General features: G+C 38.9%; 1 long non-coding RNA gene across 1 annotated transcript in view; it reads left to right on the top strand.

Annotated features, from left to right (window-relative positions):
* Nucleotides 1-18,390, top strand: part of LOC311529152 — a 345,672-nt gene that overhangs the window by 136,163 nt on the left and 191,119 nt on the right. The window contains exon 4 of the long non-coding RNA XR_014713779.1: nucleotides 8,378-8,487. This is a non-coding gene — a long non-coding RNA (uncharacterized lncRNA). The remainder of the gene's footprint in view (nucleotides 1-8,377; nucleotides 8,488-18,390) is intronic.

Here is an 18,390-nt window from a genome sequence, read left to right as displayed (position 1 = left end):
AGTAGTGGAATGATATTAAGCAATGGATTGAATAGGTTCAATCCTCCCCCCACTGAAGAAGACAGTGGGATCATTTTGCTATCAATGTGAGTAAAGGTATTGGGATCTGGTCCATTGTTTTGTTTTAATTTAAAAAAACCAAAACTGTAGGAGTGGGATAAGAAAATATCTGCCCAGTCCATTGACTGAAAGGTATTTTCCGTATGCAGAATATTACCAAACCATTTGCTACTGTCTAGTGTAGTGTGTATGGGAGCATATGCAGTAACTACTACATACCATTATGTTACTCAGTGGAATGTTGCTTGATTAGCTGCAGACTGGAGGATAATAGACTGTCCCTAAGTCCAACCACTTCTTCAGCTTGCCAGTGTATACAAAATACTAATGATACATATTTAAGTGATGTATATATCAAAATGTTATAGTAGTTTTATGACATAAATAAAAGTAATTGTATTCATTAGCATGATAAAAATATGCAAATGTTTATTAAATTCCATCATTTATCAAGAACAAATGCTATAGCATTATATCTTTGTTTGGAAGATCAGCCCAAGCATTTTGTCAAAGTTTGCCTGTCAGTCTCACATATCCATACAAGTCTAATTGATGTTAATACGCTGGAGAAGAGGAGGTGCAAACTTAGAAAATAATGCAAATGTAGAGATCCAAAGAATTGTTAATTAGTTATAAATATGTTGATGTGCTTTCAGATTGGAGGCTTAAACAAAAGAATATAATTTGGATAATAAAAATGTCCATTACATATAAATGGCTATGCACAGGTAAAGGAAAGAAAGGTGATCTGTCAAATCAATACTTGCAGAGCTGAATTAGTCACACACATTTGACAAGACATGATTCTGTGTTATTTCTGCCTACTGTAGCAGTATAGCGTGATCATGCATTATTAATCAAAAAAACTCTCTTAAGAAATTCTTTATCTCACAGTAAACAAAGACCATTTAATTTTTTTGACAAAATGTAGATCTGAAGTATTGCTTTTAAATTTACTCAATAGTTATTTCCCAGTGAATGTTCCTGTTTTTCATCACTTAAATACTTGCACTAGTTCTGTTCACATCACAGTTATAGTCTTACACATGTAGCCATTGTTTCTTCATAACAGCCCTACATTTTGAGGTTGTGGCTTAGGTATACAGTGTCATTCATATATTATTAGAGGTAGATTTAATATTCTTAATGAGTGACCGTGAATTTAACAGAATTAAAGAGCTTTATACTAACTAAATGATGACCACAGGAGAGTCAGGATAATTGTGTATGGTTTTTGAAGGGTGCAAACACCAAAAAGTGAGAATTGCTCCCAGTGATGTAATGGGTGATAACTAGAAGTGGTGAATGATATGGAATGCATAGGTTCAATTCTCCCATTGAAGTCAGTGGCAGTTGACTGTGACTTAAACAGGAGGAGGATTAAGCCCAATATTATGGTGTAAAAGCTTCATGATAGTCGCTTGTCACAAATCAGACATGATCTCTCCCAAAAGCAGTGGTGGAAAACTCCTCTCACCTTGGTCCAGACACTGGCAATTATACTGTAGGTAGAACCTTATGTTACCAGAGAGCTGGACTAGAGGATAAGCCTTTTCGATCACCAACTTCTCCCATTTCATGACTGGTTATGTTGTATGTAACTATTCAACTTAGTTTATTAATAGGAAATAATAATACTAATGTCATAATGATACTTGCACATATGTAGTATCTTGCAACCAAAGATTTTAAAGTGCTTTGCAAACATTAATGAATTTAGGCTGGCAACACTCCTGTGAAGCAGGTAAATATATCTGTATCAACAATAATGCCTGTTGCATTTTAACTGCATTTTTCTGCTGCATAACTTTCATGCTCTGAAAAAGAAAAGCTGAATTAAAACAAATATTCAACATTAATTTATGACCAGGAGAATAATTAATATAGTAAGTAGTCTTACTATTCTTGTGGCCACCTGATTTTTTGCAAAGCACGGGTACTGGGATCCATTCCTCCAATATAAAAATCTGTTTGGAGAGCTGGGTGATCGGTGGGATTATGCCCAGGTGGGTGGAGTGCTGTCTAACTTTTTTTTTTTTTAAATACGAACCAGATGATAAACTTAAAGCCCCAAAAGAGAATGGAATTAAACTAACAATTTTTGCATAAAAATAGTCAATTCTCTCAGCAAAACTATAGAATGACAATGTGAACGTTAAACTGCAGCCGTTAGTTGTAGAGATTTGACTGCACGGTTAATGTGACACAGATTTTATATTATTTTATCACACTGACAATTTTATACTAGATATTCAGAATTCATTATAATAATAGAACATTGTTCATAAGACAAATTTGCATATGTGTTACATAATGAAATACGATATACTTTGCAAGACTGCAATATCCTAACAAAGTTCAGATTTGTGGTGTAAATGTAATGGAGTAATGAAATAATTAAATAAAATCATTGTGGGTGATAACATTTTGCTTCCAACACCCATTATATGAAGTAAGCACATTGCACTGGGGGAAAATTTTCAAAGGTGCCTATGTTACCTAGAAGCCTAAATCTTGTGGCTTTCAAAGCTGTTAGGTTGTGATATTCAGTGGGGTTTTGGCACTTGAGAGTCTCAGTTCCACTGACTTTCAATAAGACTTAGAACGCTGCAGTGGCTCAGCTGCGCTGCAGTAGAGCTTTAGTGAAGACACTACTTATGCTGATGGGATGGCTTCTCCCATTGGTGGTGGCATCCCGCTGTCAGATTTGGCTCATGAGTGAGAATACCAACCTCAGGGCAGACGGTTAAGAAGAAGGGAACAAACCCCAAACTGATTGTGAGTTCTATACTTAGATTTCACCAACCAAATAACAAGTGTAAACACCTCAGGCACTATACAGCCTTAACATGGAGTCACAGACAGTCCTCTTGGGCATTCCAATGAATCTTGCCACCCAGGCAAGCTTGTCTCTGTGACAGATGGTCACCTTACATCAAAGATCACCAAATGTTCAGATTACTCCCAGTCCCAAATAAAGTCACTTACCCCAGGTCAGTTTGCATCTTAGACCTCACACCAAAGACAATGCTGGTAGCCAATCCTGTAACAAACTAAGGTTTATTAACTAGGAAACAGAAATGAGTTATTTACAAGGTTAAAGAAGGTAGGCCTACGCACACATGAGATACAATCTTAAGTTCAAAAGGTAATAGAAGCTTCTGTAATAGCTTAGTGGTTTGAGCATTGGCTTGCTAAACCCAGGGTTGTGAGTTCAATCCTTGAGGGGGCCATTTAGGGATCTGGGGCAAAAATTGGGGATTGGTCCTGCTTTGAGCGGGGGTTTGGACTAGGTGACCTCCTGAGGTCCCTTCCAACCCTGATATTCTATGATAATAAACAAGCTTTAACATCCTTGAAGGCTAACCCAAGCCTCTAGGGGATCTCTTGCTTATGTTTAGGAATCGTTGACTCAGAGTGCAGATAGAATAAAGAGACCCTCATTCTTTCTGGCCAGGAATTTTATTCCCACCTCCCTAGACCACAGGCTGATGGGACTAGTGCTTCTGCATGTAACCTCTTCATCGGTGGGGGTGGGGAGGGTAGAGAAATTGACAGTCTGTTACAATGGCCCATTTGGATTCAATAGTTCTTCCTGATGAGCAGGAGATAACACATTCTGTAGGAATCCAGCATTTTGCATTAGGTGAAGTTTTTCCTCCTATTTGATGAGTAACATAGTTTCAGAACATTTTACAGCAAACACTTAAGTATTACCTTATAGCGTGGGATACAGATATTATAAGTAGGATTAATACATGCAGCATCCTACAAGCATTCCATAAAGTCTAAACACGAAATACATTCTTAAATACTTGTGTCTATTTGAACTATGCTAACTCACCGGTAAGCAGACTGGTTTCCAGTTATGCATTTGTTTGTGTTCAGGTAGGCCCAGTGCTTTGGCATCAGCTGGCAGCTGGTCCGCCAGCATCACAATAGGTACTCCACCTCCCCAAGAGGCAGAAGCGAGGTCAACAGAAGAATTCCATTGTGGAATGCTTGTAGAATGCTAGCTCTGTATATACCAGTGACTAGGTCTGTTTAAATGCATTGGTCAGGGGTGTGGATTTTTCACACCCCTGAGCGATGTAGTTATATTGACTTAATTCCCTAGTGTAGACCAGATCTTAATGTATGTCTACGCTGCAGTAAAACATCTGGTCCAAGTCAGCTGACTCACGCTTGCGGGGCTCGGGCTGTGGGGTTGTATGAGGCCAGGCTCTATCTTGGTATGCAAGGTATGTCTACACTGCAATTTTATAACCCTTCAGTCTGAGCCCTGCGAGCCTGACTAAGCTGACATTGCCAGCCATGGGTGTTTTATTGTCATGTAGACATACCCTTAGGCTCCTAAGTGCCTAAATCACTTTTGAAAATGGGACTTGTGAGCCTGTCACCTAAGTACTTTTGAAAATTATTCACTATACGACAGGAGGTTTATGATGATTCCTCCTGTAATTCACCTGGGGACCATGAAAGGTGAAGTTCCTGACCTATTAAAGTCAATGGGAAAATTCCCATTAACTTCACTGGAGCCAGGGTTTTATCAAAAGAGTTTATGTAGCGTGCCAAAGTCAACATTAAATGTTAAGCTAGAGTACCCAGTGTCCCCATAAATGTATTTATTACAAAGACATCTTACTTCAAACAAACTCCCATGCTTACTACGACGTTCACCCAACAGCACTGACCAGAATACAAAATGGACAGAATGCTTGGGCAGATGTCTTTCGCGTGTTTGGACTTTACTTCTCCCTTATTCTGCATGCAGTAGAAGAAAATGCTATCATACGGCACATGTCATATCTTCTCTTTAGTGCCTGGAAACATGATAGGGCACTGTCCCTTTAAAATAGAGACAGGTGGGGTACCCTCTCCAGATTATAAGATTTTACTGGCTGTCAGCCTCAGGAAGGCTCTTTTTGGGGTGGGGAATGGGGGGAAATCTATAAGACCTGCAATACAGGAACCCTGTTTGGAGATACGGGTTTTGCCTCTTTTTAGCTGTCTTTTCTTGTCTCTCCCCCTTCCCCCCTTTTAAAAAGAAATAAATTAACTGGGATTTGGCTTTGTGGCACTGGAGTCCGCGCAGTTCTCGAGCTCTGGGATCTGGTTGATCTCAATGCTACATTTTAGTAAAAAAAAATTTTTGTTCAAAATTTTTCCAATTTAGATTTTCTATAAAATGTATAATTGAAAAATCAAAGTTTCAACCTGTTCTTTGAATAGTCCAGAAAGTGAGTCGTTTGCCTGGGAGGAAGCTATTTTCTGTAGTGTTCTTCTGCCTGTATGTGCTTGTGGCTGTTGCCAAAATGCTGATGCCAGACCAAGGTGCTGTGCTCAATTTTGGGAATCTCCCACCTTGTTTGTGAAGGTTGTTGTCTTTACCTGTCCTATTTTAAATTCCTATCTGGTGATATGATACATGTCGATTCAGGAGTTATACTTATGTTCTTTCTTGGATCCTGTGACATAACAGAAATAGATGTTGTGAAACTATGTTGAATCTAACTTTTCCTCATTATGAGCTCTCTTCTACTCCTAGTAAGCAAGTAGATCTCTCTTCTGAAGCCAGTATTTGATTAATCAAACTGTCATGCCTAGTTTACGCACTCTCCAATTTACGTTCTTGAATTGAACAAAATCTAAATGACATTGATTGTCACAGCTCTCCACACCTGCTTCCACCTCACCAATGGCTGATGTTCTTTAGGGAGAGCTCATTGATTCAGAAGACACAGACGATATTTTTGTTCATGTAGAGACAAGCAGAATTAAGGCAGAAGCAGTACTAGTACTGCCAGAACAAGCCAAGGGAGTTTTATGGTTTGACTACTGGGAAATCAACACTTTAAGCTACTCTTGTCCCTTTCACTAAGTGTTATTTTCACCTCTCTTTGCTTTGCTGATTTCTGGAGTTATCATTGTGCCACCAGTTTGAAGCCTAGTACTACTACAGGCTTCATCATCATCTCCCAGAAGTTCACACTGCAGCATATCAAGTGAGTACATTAGGAATATAATTTTCTGCGTCCGGTAGGAGTTTCGTCCTCAAACAGGATTTCTTTGACCCTGCAGAAGACAGTGCTGTAAGAGAAAGTTTTGAAAAATATTTGGCAGGTGGTGTCAGCTAACTTTTTATGTTTGGGTATTGAAACCTTAACTTTCTTAACTGACCACATTTGCCTGATCTTTTTTGATAATTTTTTACAGATATTACAAGGCACATTCTCAAGGATATAAGATCACCTCATAGTAACTGAAAGGGATTTCACTTGGCTTCCTTGCCCTATTCAGAAACATTTATCTTTGCCAACATTTCATTTTCTTTCATAAATAAAAGCGTCATGGCCTCCTGCTGTGCCATTATTCTGTTCATCTTGTATTGGATGTGTGGTGTTAGACTGAGTTGTTAAAGCAGATAGTGCCTTAACTCTACCATTTCACTATTGCAGTGCAGCCACTTCTTTAACAGTGCTTAAACACCTCCGGGATGATGCTATTGATAAACCTTAGATAGATGCATGGAACAGTGTCGAAATAGAAATTTCTTAGCACAATATCACTAGAATTATAACAAGAGATCTAATGACCTAGCAAGATATTTTTATATCTTTACCTGGTAACAAATACCAATTGACAGCAAGATGGCCCATGAAACCAAATCCCTGTTGGCTGAAATGTTGCTTCCTCCTCTTTCCTAATGTCTTTCTTCTGACTGTGTCCTGGGTATGATACATTTGCTGGATGTGTGGAGTTTGAAACTATTCCCATTTGAAATCATTGGGAGTTTTGCCCCACATGAGAGAACAGAAGTGGACCACAAAAGATGGGATATCTATGCCAATACAACACAGATGATGGCCTAGTTTATAGGGCTAAACTCTGTGATTCTTAATTGAGCAAAACTTCTCAAAAGGAGTTTGCTCAATTATGGTTTTGGAATTTGGCCCTTAGGGTTTTTTTGTTTTGTTTTGTTTTGTTTTGTTTTGTCTCTGAGGCTGCCTTAGATTTGCACACCTTTTTAACATGGTGTTTTCTTTGCTACTGTAAGTTTGCAATTCTCTTTTTGAAAAGTAACGGATCACATATAATTTATTTATTTCATGGGCATGTTTTATGTTTGTAAGAAATGAACAGGTGTTTAGAAAACAAAGCTACTGGTCACTCCTTTTGTTACTACTACATTGTTGATCAATTGTATGAACTTTACAGCATAGCTGAATTGGGATGTATGCTTCAGAGGCATTTCAATCAAGTCCCAATCACTCTGGGCTTCAAGGCTTGGGTTTATTTTTTCTAGCAGTGCAATCTTCAAAGATTATACCTCATGCAACATTTTCAGCCATGTCAACATTCCTTACAAAATACAAAGATGGGCCTTATTTCATAGAGATGGCACAAAATAATACAATAAAATGGATTTATTTTATCTTAATTTATTTAAAATGTGTATCGACAGAACTGGAGTAAAATCCATGAGATGAAATATCTTGTTTGCATGAATATATTGAAAAATTCAGCAGAGTTCTAACTAAGGGGAAGAAAAGTAAAATCTTTGCAATGAAGGGAAGAACGTGGGCCCTGATTTTAAGACTCTGAATGGAAATTACTGTAGTGATGCAATTCACACAGTTTCAGTTAATATGCAGGATTTATTGTCAGGTGTTCAAAATTAAATATGTGCTCCAGACTGAGATTTGGCATGTTATCTCTGTCTTGGGGTAGTATCTGGTGGCTAGAGCACAGAACTGAGAGTCAGGACTCCTAGGTTCTGTTCCTGTTTGTGCAACTGATTTGAAATGTGACCCACTCACTTGGGGCACAGTTATGTGCCATTTGAAGTCAACTGCAAATCTTCGTTTGAATTCAGTAGTGCAGGATCAAATCCTCAGTACTAGATTGTACCTTTAGTCACAGCCCTGAGTGAGGCATATCGCTGCACTCTGCTGGCAGATGTCTGAGGCACTCCTCTGTGGCCCACTTTTTCTTGAGCTCGTCTTTTCCACTTAGGTGGGAGTATGCGGAGTCAGCACTTTACAAGCTGTAACATCTCTTCCTCCCCCGACTCTTACTTTGCTGCCTAGGAGAGAAGGGTTGAAGCCATATATAGCTGTGTTGACACTCCACTACCTGCAAAGGTGGAAAGTCTGGTGCACAGCATCCGTTCATCCACCTATGCCTAGAGTCATGATCCACATGGTAGACACTTCATTCTTTGCATCAATAACATATATTCAAACATTGTTTTTTTTATACTTGATAGCAGTAAGGATGTTTTTGTGATAACAGCTTTTGCTTTTTTGTTTTTCAGAATAGTGGTGACAAGCAGTAACCACAGAAACAAGTGTACGCTGTTATCTCACAGGGGTAGCTGTGGAGCTAGGCCTGCATGGCTTTGCTATTGTCAGCTAAGTGTTCTTGGTGAGTAGTACCATCAGCCTGTAGAGATTTTATGGGCCTAAACTTGCTTGAACTGGGCTTGACTGCATTAACAGGGAATTACATGACACAGACTTTAGATGACCGGTTTATCTACTTGCAGTGTTACTTCAGCAGCCAGGCTTCCTTTACAGCTTGTTACTTAAAGACCACAGGGGTTACACTGTCAGTTGATGTGTCATAATGTAAATTATATCAAAATAAGCATAGGATTAGTGGAGAAAATGATATCACCAGAGCTTTGACCAAATAATCACCAGAAAGGCAAAGGGGAGGGGGGAATAGTTTTACTTTGTGTAATGACCCATCCACTCCCAGTCTTTATTCAAGCCTAAGTTAATTGTATCCAGTTTGCAAATTAATTCCAATTCAGCAGTATCTCGTTGGAGTCTGGTTTTGAAGATTTTTGTTGAAGAATTGCCACTTTTAGGTCTGTAATTGAGTGACCAAAGAGATTGAAGTGTTCTCCGACTGGTTTTTGAATGTTATAATTCTTGACGTCTGATTTGTGTCCATTTATTCTTTTGTGTAGAGACTGTCCAGTTTGGCCATTGTACATGGCAGAGGGGTATTCCTGGCACATGATGGCATATATCATATTGGTAGATGTGCAGGTGAACGAGCCTCTGATACATTTAATTTAATTGTAAACTGGATACAATTTAATTTAATTTGCAAACCGGATACAATTAATTTAGGCTTGAATAAAGACTCGGAGTGGACGGGTAAGGTAACACAAAGTAAAACTATTCCCACCCCCCTACCCCCATTTGTCAGACGTTCTTGTCAACTGCTGGAAATGGCACACCTTGATTAACATTACAAAAGTCTTCCCTCCCCCCCCACCCTGCTCTCCGGCTGGTAATAGCTCACCTTAAGTGATCACTCTCATTACAGTGTGTATGGTTACCCCCATTGTTTCATGTTCTCTATATATATAAATCTCTCCACTGTATTTTTCACTGAATGCATCTGACGAAGTGAGCTGTAGCTCACAAAAGCTTATGCTCAAATAAATTTGTTCGTCTCTAAGGTGCCACAAGTCCTCCTTTTCTTTTTTCATAGTTAAAATAACATTTAAAAATGATGAGAAGTTTGGACTTAAGTCCTAAGGGCTTCTGATGATACTTATCATAATTGTTGCCCCCCGTTTGCATATACAGAATCACACATCTAAGGGTGATGGTATGTGCAGGTACTATTTTATGTATGCAACTATCTGTTTGCATATGACCAAAAATGTTCATTTGCAAACACTGGAAGTGCACTTTTGGGGGCCCTAAAATGAGATTTGTGAAGCATTGATGGGTGAACCTCAACAAATCTGGAGGTTGGTTCAGTTCAGAAAAGTATCCAAAAATGCAGATGCTTATTCTACCTGAGCCACTTGCTTTTGCAGTACTGTACTGAAAAAATTGTGAAAACTCCAGACAGGTCAAACGAAAATCCTGGATATGGAAATTTGAGGGGTGGAATCCAAACTGGAAATCAGATGCAAATTTTGCAGCAGGCCCATGTCATTTTAACAGTTCAAGTCAAAACCCTGAATCCGAATATCCCTCAATTTTGAGCTTGAGGAATATTGAAAATTTTGATCAGAGTTTTAAACAGGCTAAGCCTCTCTCTGTTGACAATGGACTTTTTCATGAGACTCCTGGTACTTTCTGCTTCTGGTTAGGCTTGGATGGGGAAGTGTCCAAACACATGGAAAAGAGAGCCAAACTCTTTTGTATTTTAGGAAATTACTATCAGGTTATGAGCAATCGAGATTTTTCAAACTGTTTTCATGATTTTTTAGCATTCTCATGAAAACCCTTCATTTATATTTAAATATTTCTCACATTTTGCTAGTGCATGAGTCAGACAGTCAAACTCATAGAAATGGATTAGAACAAAAGCAGGACTGGCTAGTCTATTTTCACTGTTCCAGATTGGAGGAATGCAAGAATGGAAACAAATGCCACTTATGGTGAAAAATGAATTGGATTAAAATATTAATTTCTATAATACAAGGATTTTTATGAATAAAACAGCTAAGGAAATGTGTGTTTAAAATGTTTGGCTAAATCATCCCCTCCTCCTCCATAAGCAAGGGACTAAATACCTTCTAGATCTCGTCCAGGTGCGGGGTGTGTGTGTGTGTGTGTGTGTGCGCGAATGTGTGTTGGCAAAGTATTGTCATTCCTGGAGCCCCTTCATAGGTGTTCTATCATACGCTTTCTCAGACTATGCATCCTGGCCCTTCGGCTGGGTGGGCCTGAGAAGTGTCTTGGTGGAGCCTGAAACACTGGTCTTGTTGTTGTTGTTGTTTGCACTCCTGAAAATACCATGAGGCTGCATGAGATTTGCCGTTAGATTTCCTGTGTGCTTGTTCCAGCTCCAACTAAAGCCTCCTTCACACCTAGAAGACCTGCAGGGTCTGAATAGGGATTCCCCTCCACTGAATACTCCTGGCCACCCAGGGCTACTGTGGTGATATTGTTGCTGACAGGGAGATTCTTCACTCTTCCGTTCTCAGTACTCCTCTCTGCAGATGCTCAGCCAGCCAGTGTGGAATGGATACCCAGAAGCATGGGAAAGGAGAAACAGTAGCTGGCTACTTTAGAGCCTTGCCAACTAGGAGATGACAGGCTAGGGGAATGGGGACCCATGGGGAAACTGGCTGGTATGATGGGGGTCTCCTGTTGAGCCCCTTCTTCCCTTGTGTTCTTGTAGCTCCATTCTGTCTACCTTAGACTCCCTGTCACTTGATCCTTTCACAGGTCCCACTCCAGTGTCAGTTTGGATCAGCCTTTCTACATTTGGATAAACCGTGGGCACAGAAATCAGCTGTGCCCAGCTACAGGCTATGATAATTGCATATGTATTCTAGTTTCCAGCAGTTGTTAATATGTATGAATTGTCTCTAGGGGGTCAGAACTTCTGGGCTTCAGTAAAAGTGGACCAGATGGTAAAAAGTTTGAGAACCGCTGTTACAATGGGGCTGAGGGTATGTGCGTGGGGATGGGGTTTCAAATGAGACCAGCTGGGAGATAGCTGCCCTGTGGCACTGTCTTGCTATAATCCTCTGGGAATTCCCTGCCTACATTGATGCTGGCTAAGCACTAACTTTGGGGAAGGGGTTCTCTAACTGGGCTGTCATGACCACCTGCCTTTCCCATATTGCTGAGTGGGAGAAGGAGCTGAGATAGTCACAATATGGAACTTGTTGCAAGCCACTGACTCTCTCCCTTGGCTCTCTGAAATGTCCCTGAGAGGAGGTTCCAGAGAAATGTCCCTGAGAGGAGGTTCCAGAGAGAATGGCTGGTGGTTCTGACAGAAGCATGCTACTGTGGAGACGGTACTGTTAAGTGGTGGGAGGCAGTGCAGAGGCATGGGGTTTCTACACAGATGGTCCTGGTCTCCAGTGAATCCTTGAGACATTTGTGTTCTGTTGGCCAAGACACCTCTAAGTTTCAGGAGGATGCAAAGCCTGCTTCCCATTGAATGACATGAGAGCAAACAAGCAGTTTCTGGTGCTCTGTGTGGATTAATCCAAGTGATATGGGTCATTGTTTTTAACCTAACAGTGTCTCTTTGAAAGAGGTGTGGGATGAAGGTTGAGTTTGTTTCCAATATTATCCAAACCAATTTGTCCATGTCTTCTAATTTTTGTTGTGTCCAAAAGCCCAAGACTCTTTAATGTTTTTTTAAAGGATAGTGGTTCCTTGTTCTAAGTAGGAAAACAGTCTTTTACTTGTAAGGAATTTATTATAAAATGACTAGTATGTTACATAGTATCCATAATAAAAAGCATAGAGCAATTTTAGTAAAGCTAATTTTTATGAAAAATTCAAGAAAATAATTATTTGACTCAATGCAATTTACTAGATTATTTTTGTAAATTTCAAGTATTTATTACTCTCTCACAGTAAAAATAATTGTGCAAATAATAATGAAATACTTCCAAGAGTTGGGAGTGACATTTTTTATTGTAACTTGAAACTCAGATCAAATGTTACAGCTGTCATTGAATATTTTAGATGCAGCAAAGTTAAAATGAGGGTGAGATTCAGTTTTAAGTGACTGGATGTTAAAAACCAAACAAGTCCTTCAACTGCAAATAAATCATGTTTTGGAAGTTAAATGTCAGATTAGCACTTTTAAAAGCATAATTTTTCTTCATTGACTTTAATTAAACTCAGTATATACTCACATGAACCTGATGATAATAGAGTAGTTTTGAAAATATAGTGTACCTTTGTGCCAGGCCTTTTTTGTCTTCAGCTCCCCAGGCAGTGAACGTTACAACACTTGCTGAAGGGTTGCAGAACAGAAAGAGAGTTTAGTCTTTGGGTTTTTTATGTGAAACTGAGGAATACAAAAATCATAATCTGGATATGAAGAGCCAGTGGCAAAACCTTCCATTAGTGTCAGACCTTATGTTTTCCCACTGGGCAGTGACACTTGCCGGACTACAGGGCATGGCTGGGGACACTGATTTAGTGTGATTTATGAAAAAAAAATGTGCAGAGCTGCAGAAAGGCATTGGCTGAATAGAATGTGAATTCTGTTCTGGTGTGTCTCCTGCACATCATTTCATAGTTTTAGCTAGGAAAAAAAGAAGAAGGAACACCATGAACATGAGAAGGAATACCATAAACATGCAGTAAGACTGGGTAGGAAATTAAATAGGGAAAACAAAATAATATTGAATCCATAGGCTATGGTTTTATCAACTTTTGTGTCCGAGTCTTGAATGAGCACAGCATCTTGTGTTGTGTTGTGTAAAGTGAACTGTTAACCAATTAAAAAATCAACATTTACCACTATTTCTGTATAGTTAAATACAGTACAGTAAAATAACTAGGATATCTCAGATATCATTCTATGGTAATGTTAAATACATGGGGAGTTTTTTGTGGTGTCCAGTCTGAGTGTGTTTGCAAAATGTTATATTTTGTAATGGCCTCTTTTCTATACAAATAGCCTTTAACTTAGTGGGTACATTCAACAGTGGAAGAAATTGTCAGCATTTGAATATCTGCCATCTTCTATTTGAATTTAACCAAAAAGAACATTTGTGTCTGCAAAAAAGGCAAGTAAATGTTTACATTTTTATTGTGCATCTTTAAAGAGCTGGCCCCTTTAAGTGAAGAGAATCCACTCCCCTGTGCCATCAAAGGTGCATCCTAATATGACCGGATTCAGAAGGTAGCATCACATCTGGGACTAATAAATAGGACAGGAGAGCAGCAGAGGGCCTAGCTTGCTGGCCTTTCTGAACCAGGGCCAGGGTGACGGGGGAAGGCTGGTGCTGGAGACCAGTAGAGGGTTAGCCAGCTGGCTTTCCTAAGTCAGGGCCAAGAGGCTGCAAAGGGCTGGGTGCCATGAGACCAGGAGAAAGGCTAACTAGCTGACCTTCCCCAGGCGGAAGTGTTTTTTGTTTTGTTCATATTGCTTGTAAGTGTGACAACCAGTTCCTCTGCTGGAACTGAGTGTAACCAGAGTTTTTAGGGTTAACTCCATGGGCTACTGAAGTTTTATATACTACTCCAAAACAGTACCTTATCTGCAAAAATCAGGTGGTTTTTCCTCTCAATCCTTCTATATGCAATAGTAGAATATTACTGTGAGTTGGGTGTGGGGAGAGGGTAGGGTTGTTCTTAGGATCCCTCCTTAAGGTGTGGTTCTTTATAATTACAAAGCAACAGCTACAGGGTTAGAATACTCTGCCAATTTGCCTGTCCTTAGATTGCAAGCTTTTTGTAGCAGGGATTGTTCTTCATGAGTGTTTGGAAAGCATCCATCACACACTGGGTTCTACCACAAATTAAATAAGGCAAATAGTAATTAGAGAAATTTAAAAGAGACATTTCAATCAAACTTGGATTTTGCTTACTAGTGAGGCCCTATCCCACCGTCCTTTGCTGGTCCCTTATCTCCATCCTGCTTCTTTTGTGTTTTTTGGGGCTTTTCTGACACATGCCATCACCTTTCTTGGCTCCCCATTCTTCCTTGCCTTCCCTTCCACTTTCCACCTGCTTCCTGCCCCTATAGTCTTATAGTTATGAAAGAACAGTTTCCCCCTCTCCTCTTGACATCTCTGAGCATGGCTGACAGACCTCCACTCCCTCTTGAGCTTTTTTGGGGTAGCAGCTAGTTGGTCCTCCAACGTCACTTTCAGGGAGGCCATCAAAATGGGACCCATTCCCTGCCCCCTCCCGTTCCCTTGAAAAACTCTTTAAGAGAAAATCTCTGAGGTTTTTCCATATTGAAACAACTCTCTCATCAACATATGGTTGTTTTAGCAAGACAGTGATATTGTCAGACTTGTAAGTCTTAATGAATTCCTGAAATTCCAAATATGAGAACTGAGGTTTGTTGTCAGTAATCAGAACTTGTGCTATTCTATGCCTTGCATATTGTGATTTGATATGGGTAATTGCCATTCTCCTGATTTTTTTTCTTTGTTTTTTTTTAATCTCCGTAAATTGAGTGTAGTAATCTTTTAACAGTAACAGTTAATAGTAAACAGTCAAGGTTAAGTATCTTTTTCTTACTCTTTGCAAAACTTGACCCAATCTTACATTGTGTTCATTAGGGTTCATAGCCCAAGTTAAGTAATTAACTATTATAATTTCATTTTAGGTGACCTCTGCAAAGGCTTTTTGAAATAGAGCTACAGTGGAATTAATATCAAATAGCATTCACATACATGTATAACATCCAAATGGAGAATTAAAAGTCGTGATTAATTGCACGGTTAAACAATAGAATACCAACTGAAATTTATTAAATATTTTTGGATGTTTTCTACGTTTTCAAATATATCAATTTAAATTACAACACAGACTACAAAGTGTACAGTGTTCACTTTATTGTATCTTGGATTACAAATATTTGCTCTGAAAAGTGATTAAAAAAGAAATAGTATTTTTCAATTCACCTCATACAATAGTGCAATCTGTAGTGCAATCTCTTTATCATGAAAGTGCAACTTACAAATGTAGGGTTTTCTTTTTTTACATCACTGCACTCAAAAACAAAACAGTGTAAAACTTTAGAACCTACAAGGTCACTCAGTCCTACTTCTTATTCAGCCAATCACTGAGAGAAACAAGTTTGTTTACATTTACGGGAGATAAGGCTGCCCACTTCTTAATTACAATGTCACCTGAAGTGAGAACAAAGCTTTGCATGGCACTGTTGAAGCCGGCATTGCAAGATATTTACATGCCAGATGCACTAAAGATTCATATGCCTCTTCATGCTTTGGCCATCGTTTCAGAGGACATGCTTCCATGCTGATGACACTTGTTAAAAGAATGCATTAATTACATTTATGAATTGTATGTTTCCTGCTCTGTTTTACCCACATTCTGACATATATTTCATGTTATAGCAGTCTTGGATGATGACCCAGCACATGTTGTTCATTTTAAGAACACTTTCACTACAAATCTGACAAAATGCAAAGAAGATACCAATATGAAATTTCTAAAGATAGCTACAGCTCTTGAACCAAGATTTAAGAATCTAAAGTGCCTCCTAAAATCTGCGTGAAGCATGCTTTGAGAAGTCTTAAAGAGCAATATTCTGATGCGGAAACTACAGAACCCAAACCACCAAAAAAGAAAATCAACCTTCTGTTGGTGGCATCTGACTCATGATGATGAAAATGAAAATGCATCAGTCCGCACTACTTTGGATCGTTATCTAGCAGAACCCGTCATTAATGTGGACACATGTCCTCTGGAATGGTGGTTGAAGCAGCAAGGGACATATGAATCTTTGGTGCATCTGGCATGTAAATATCTTGCGACGCCGGCTACAATAGTGCTCTGTGAACGCCTGTTCTCACTTTTAGGTGACATTGTAAACAAGAAGCAGGCAACTCTTGCAAATGTAAAATGCAAATGTTTGTCTGAGTGATTGGCTGAACAAGAAATAGGACTGATTAGACTTGTAGGCTCTAAAGTTTTATGTTTTTATTTTTGAATGCAGGGTATTTTTTGTACATAATTCTACACTTGTAAGTTCAACTTTCATGATAAAGAGATTGAACTACAGTACTTGTATTAGGTGAATTGAAAAATACTAATTTTGTTTTTTACAGTGCAAATATTTGTAATAAAAAATAAATATAAAATGAGCACTCTACACTTTGTATCCTATGTTGTAATTGAAATCAATATATTTTAAAATGTAGAAAACATCCAAAAATATTTAAATAAATGGTATTCTATTATTGTTTAACAGCGTGATTAATCGTATGATTAATCACAATAATTTTTTTAATTGCTTGACAGCCTGTGTGTGTGTGTGTATTATTTTCCTTAGAATACAATGGCATAGTACTCCAGAATCTATCTTAAAGGATATAAATCTGCCATTAATATTCAGCTCTATTTGTCAGTCTGAAACAGGTTGTTCTTAAGCATTGTGGGGGTAATATTTTCTTGAGTAGTGTATTATACAGTCTGAGACATGAGCAGACAGATCTTCAGCATCAGACATAAAATGTCTTCTCTTTAACTAGAATAAACATATCTGAGCAAATTCTACTCTTCATTTAAAGTTTAGCTCCCCTATGTGCCTTTCAGATTATCCCAAAGTATTTATAATTTACCAGATCATATTCCACACTTATCTAATTTTTGTAGGATTCCTTTCAAGGCTACATGATAATAGAACAACTTGTAGTGGCTAGTGACCTTCTCCAGCAGTAATTTCTTCCTTTGGGCATTGAAATTGATTTTTCTCATCCTGACATGTGAAGATTCAAAGGATACCCCTTGCCCCAACTCCCAAGAGCATACAGTGGCATCAAAAGCAGAGCCCAAGAATGCTGTAGCTTTTAGGGCATTAATTGTGGCAACATCAGAAAGAGCACAATGCGTTTAGGCAGTTCCCCTCTGTGCTGTGGCACCACAGAGTTCAGAAACACTGTGCACTCAGGGCTATGTTTTGACTTTAAAAGCCAAAGCTGTTTTTGGGTGTGTGAAGATGTAGCACCTGAGTGATAGTGGCTGGATGTATTCTGCATGTGAAGGGCAAAGGCAGACAGAATACGTTCAGTGCCACAGGGGAGGTTCACCAAGCAGCTGCATTCTGGCTGCGCTTTGGGCAAGCGGAGCCCCTATAGTATCACTTGCACAAAGGCAGCCGAACTCTTGCCCTAATAGATTTGTTGTTGAATATCGCGTTAAATGCTCTGTCCGTGTTAAGATGTGCATAGTCCCCTTATGTGGTGAGAAAAGGAATTTTTGAAACCAAATCTGAAATCCATGCTTAATTGCATAGTGTAAGAATTCCACATGAATGTCAGCATGCAGTCAGACATCTGAAAGGTTCCTTGTGTGAGTGCAGCACCTTGCAATCAAAGCACTAGTTTATCATGTGGCTGTCTAGAGGGATAGTTGGAGGAAAAAAGATCTACACCTGTAAGTCTCTGATGCCTGCAAATCCATTTCTGGCTATATGTATATAGTGCTAAATATCTATGAAATACAACATTGAAGAAAATGAAACATAATTTATCAATAAAACAGACAATTGCTTAGAGGTATGAACTTTTATTTTCAGGAAAATATCTCAAGTTCAAGAAATACTTGCCAGATCAAATATTATTACAGGAAAACAGGCAAAGTACCTTACATTAGAGAGGGCTGCATTTTATTTTTCCTTTGACCGTATGAAAGGGGAGTGAGAGGTAAGGGAGCATAAAATAAAATTGTTACTTTAGAAAATGTTAAGTGAAAGTATTTATCCTTCATTAAATAAATTTTTTGGTGCTGTATATGGTGCTGGAAAACCAGGTGTGCCAGCCCTTGCCAAGTCTGTAGGTGTCAGCTGAGCACTGACAATTCATAGCTGGAAACCAGACCAGCTCACCTATATATT

This window comes from Lepidochelys olivacea, assembly GCF_965140295.1.
Source record: "Lepidochelys olivacea isolate rLepOli2 genome assembly, chromosome: 12".
Classification (NCBI taxonomy): domain Eukaryota; kingdom Metazoa; phylum Chordata; order Testudines; family Cheloniidae; genus Lepidochelys; species Lepidochelys olivacea.
The sequence above is the reverse complement of the archived record's forward strand: the minus strand, read 5'-3'. Positions and strand labels throughout refer to the sequence as shown.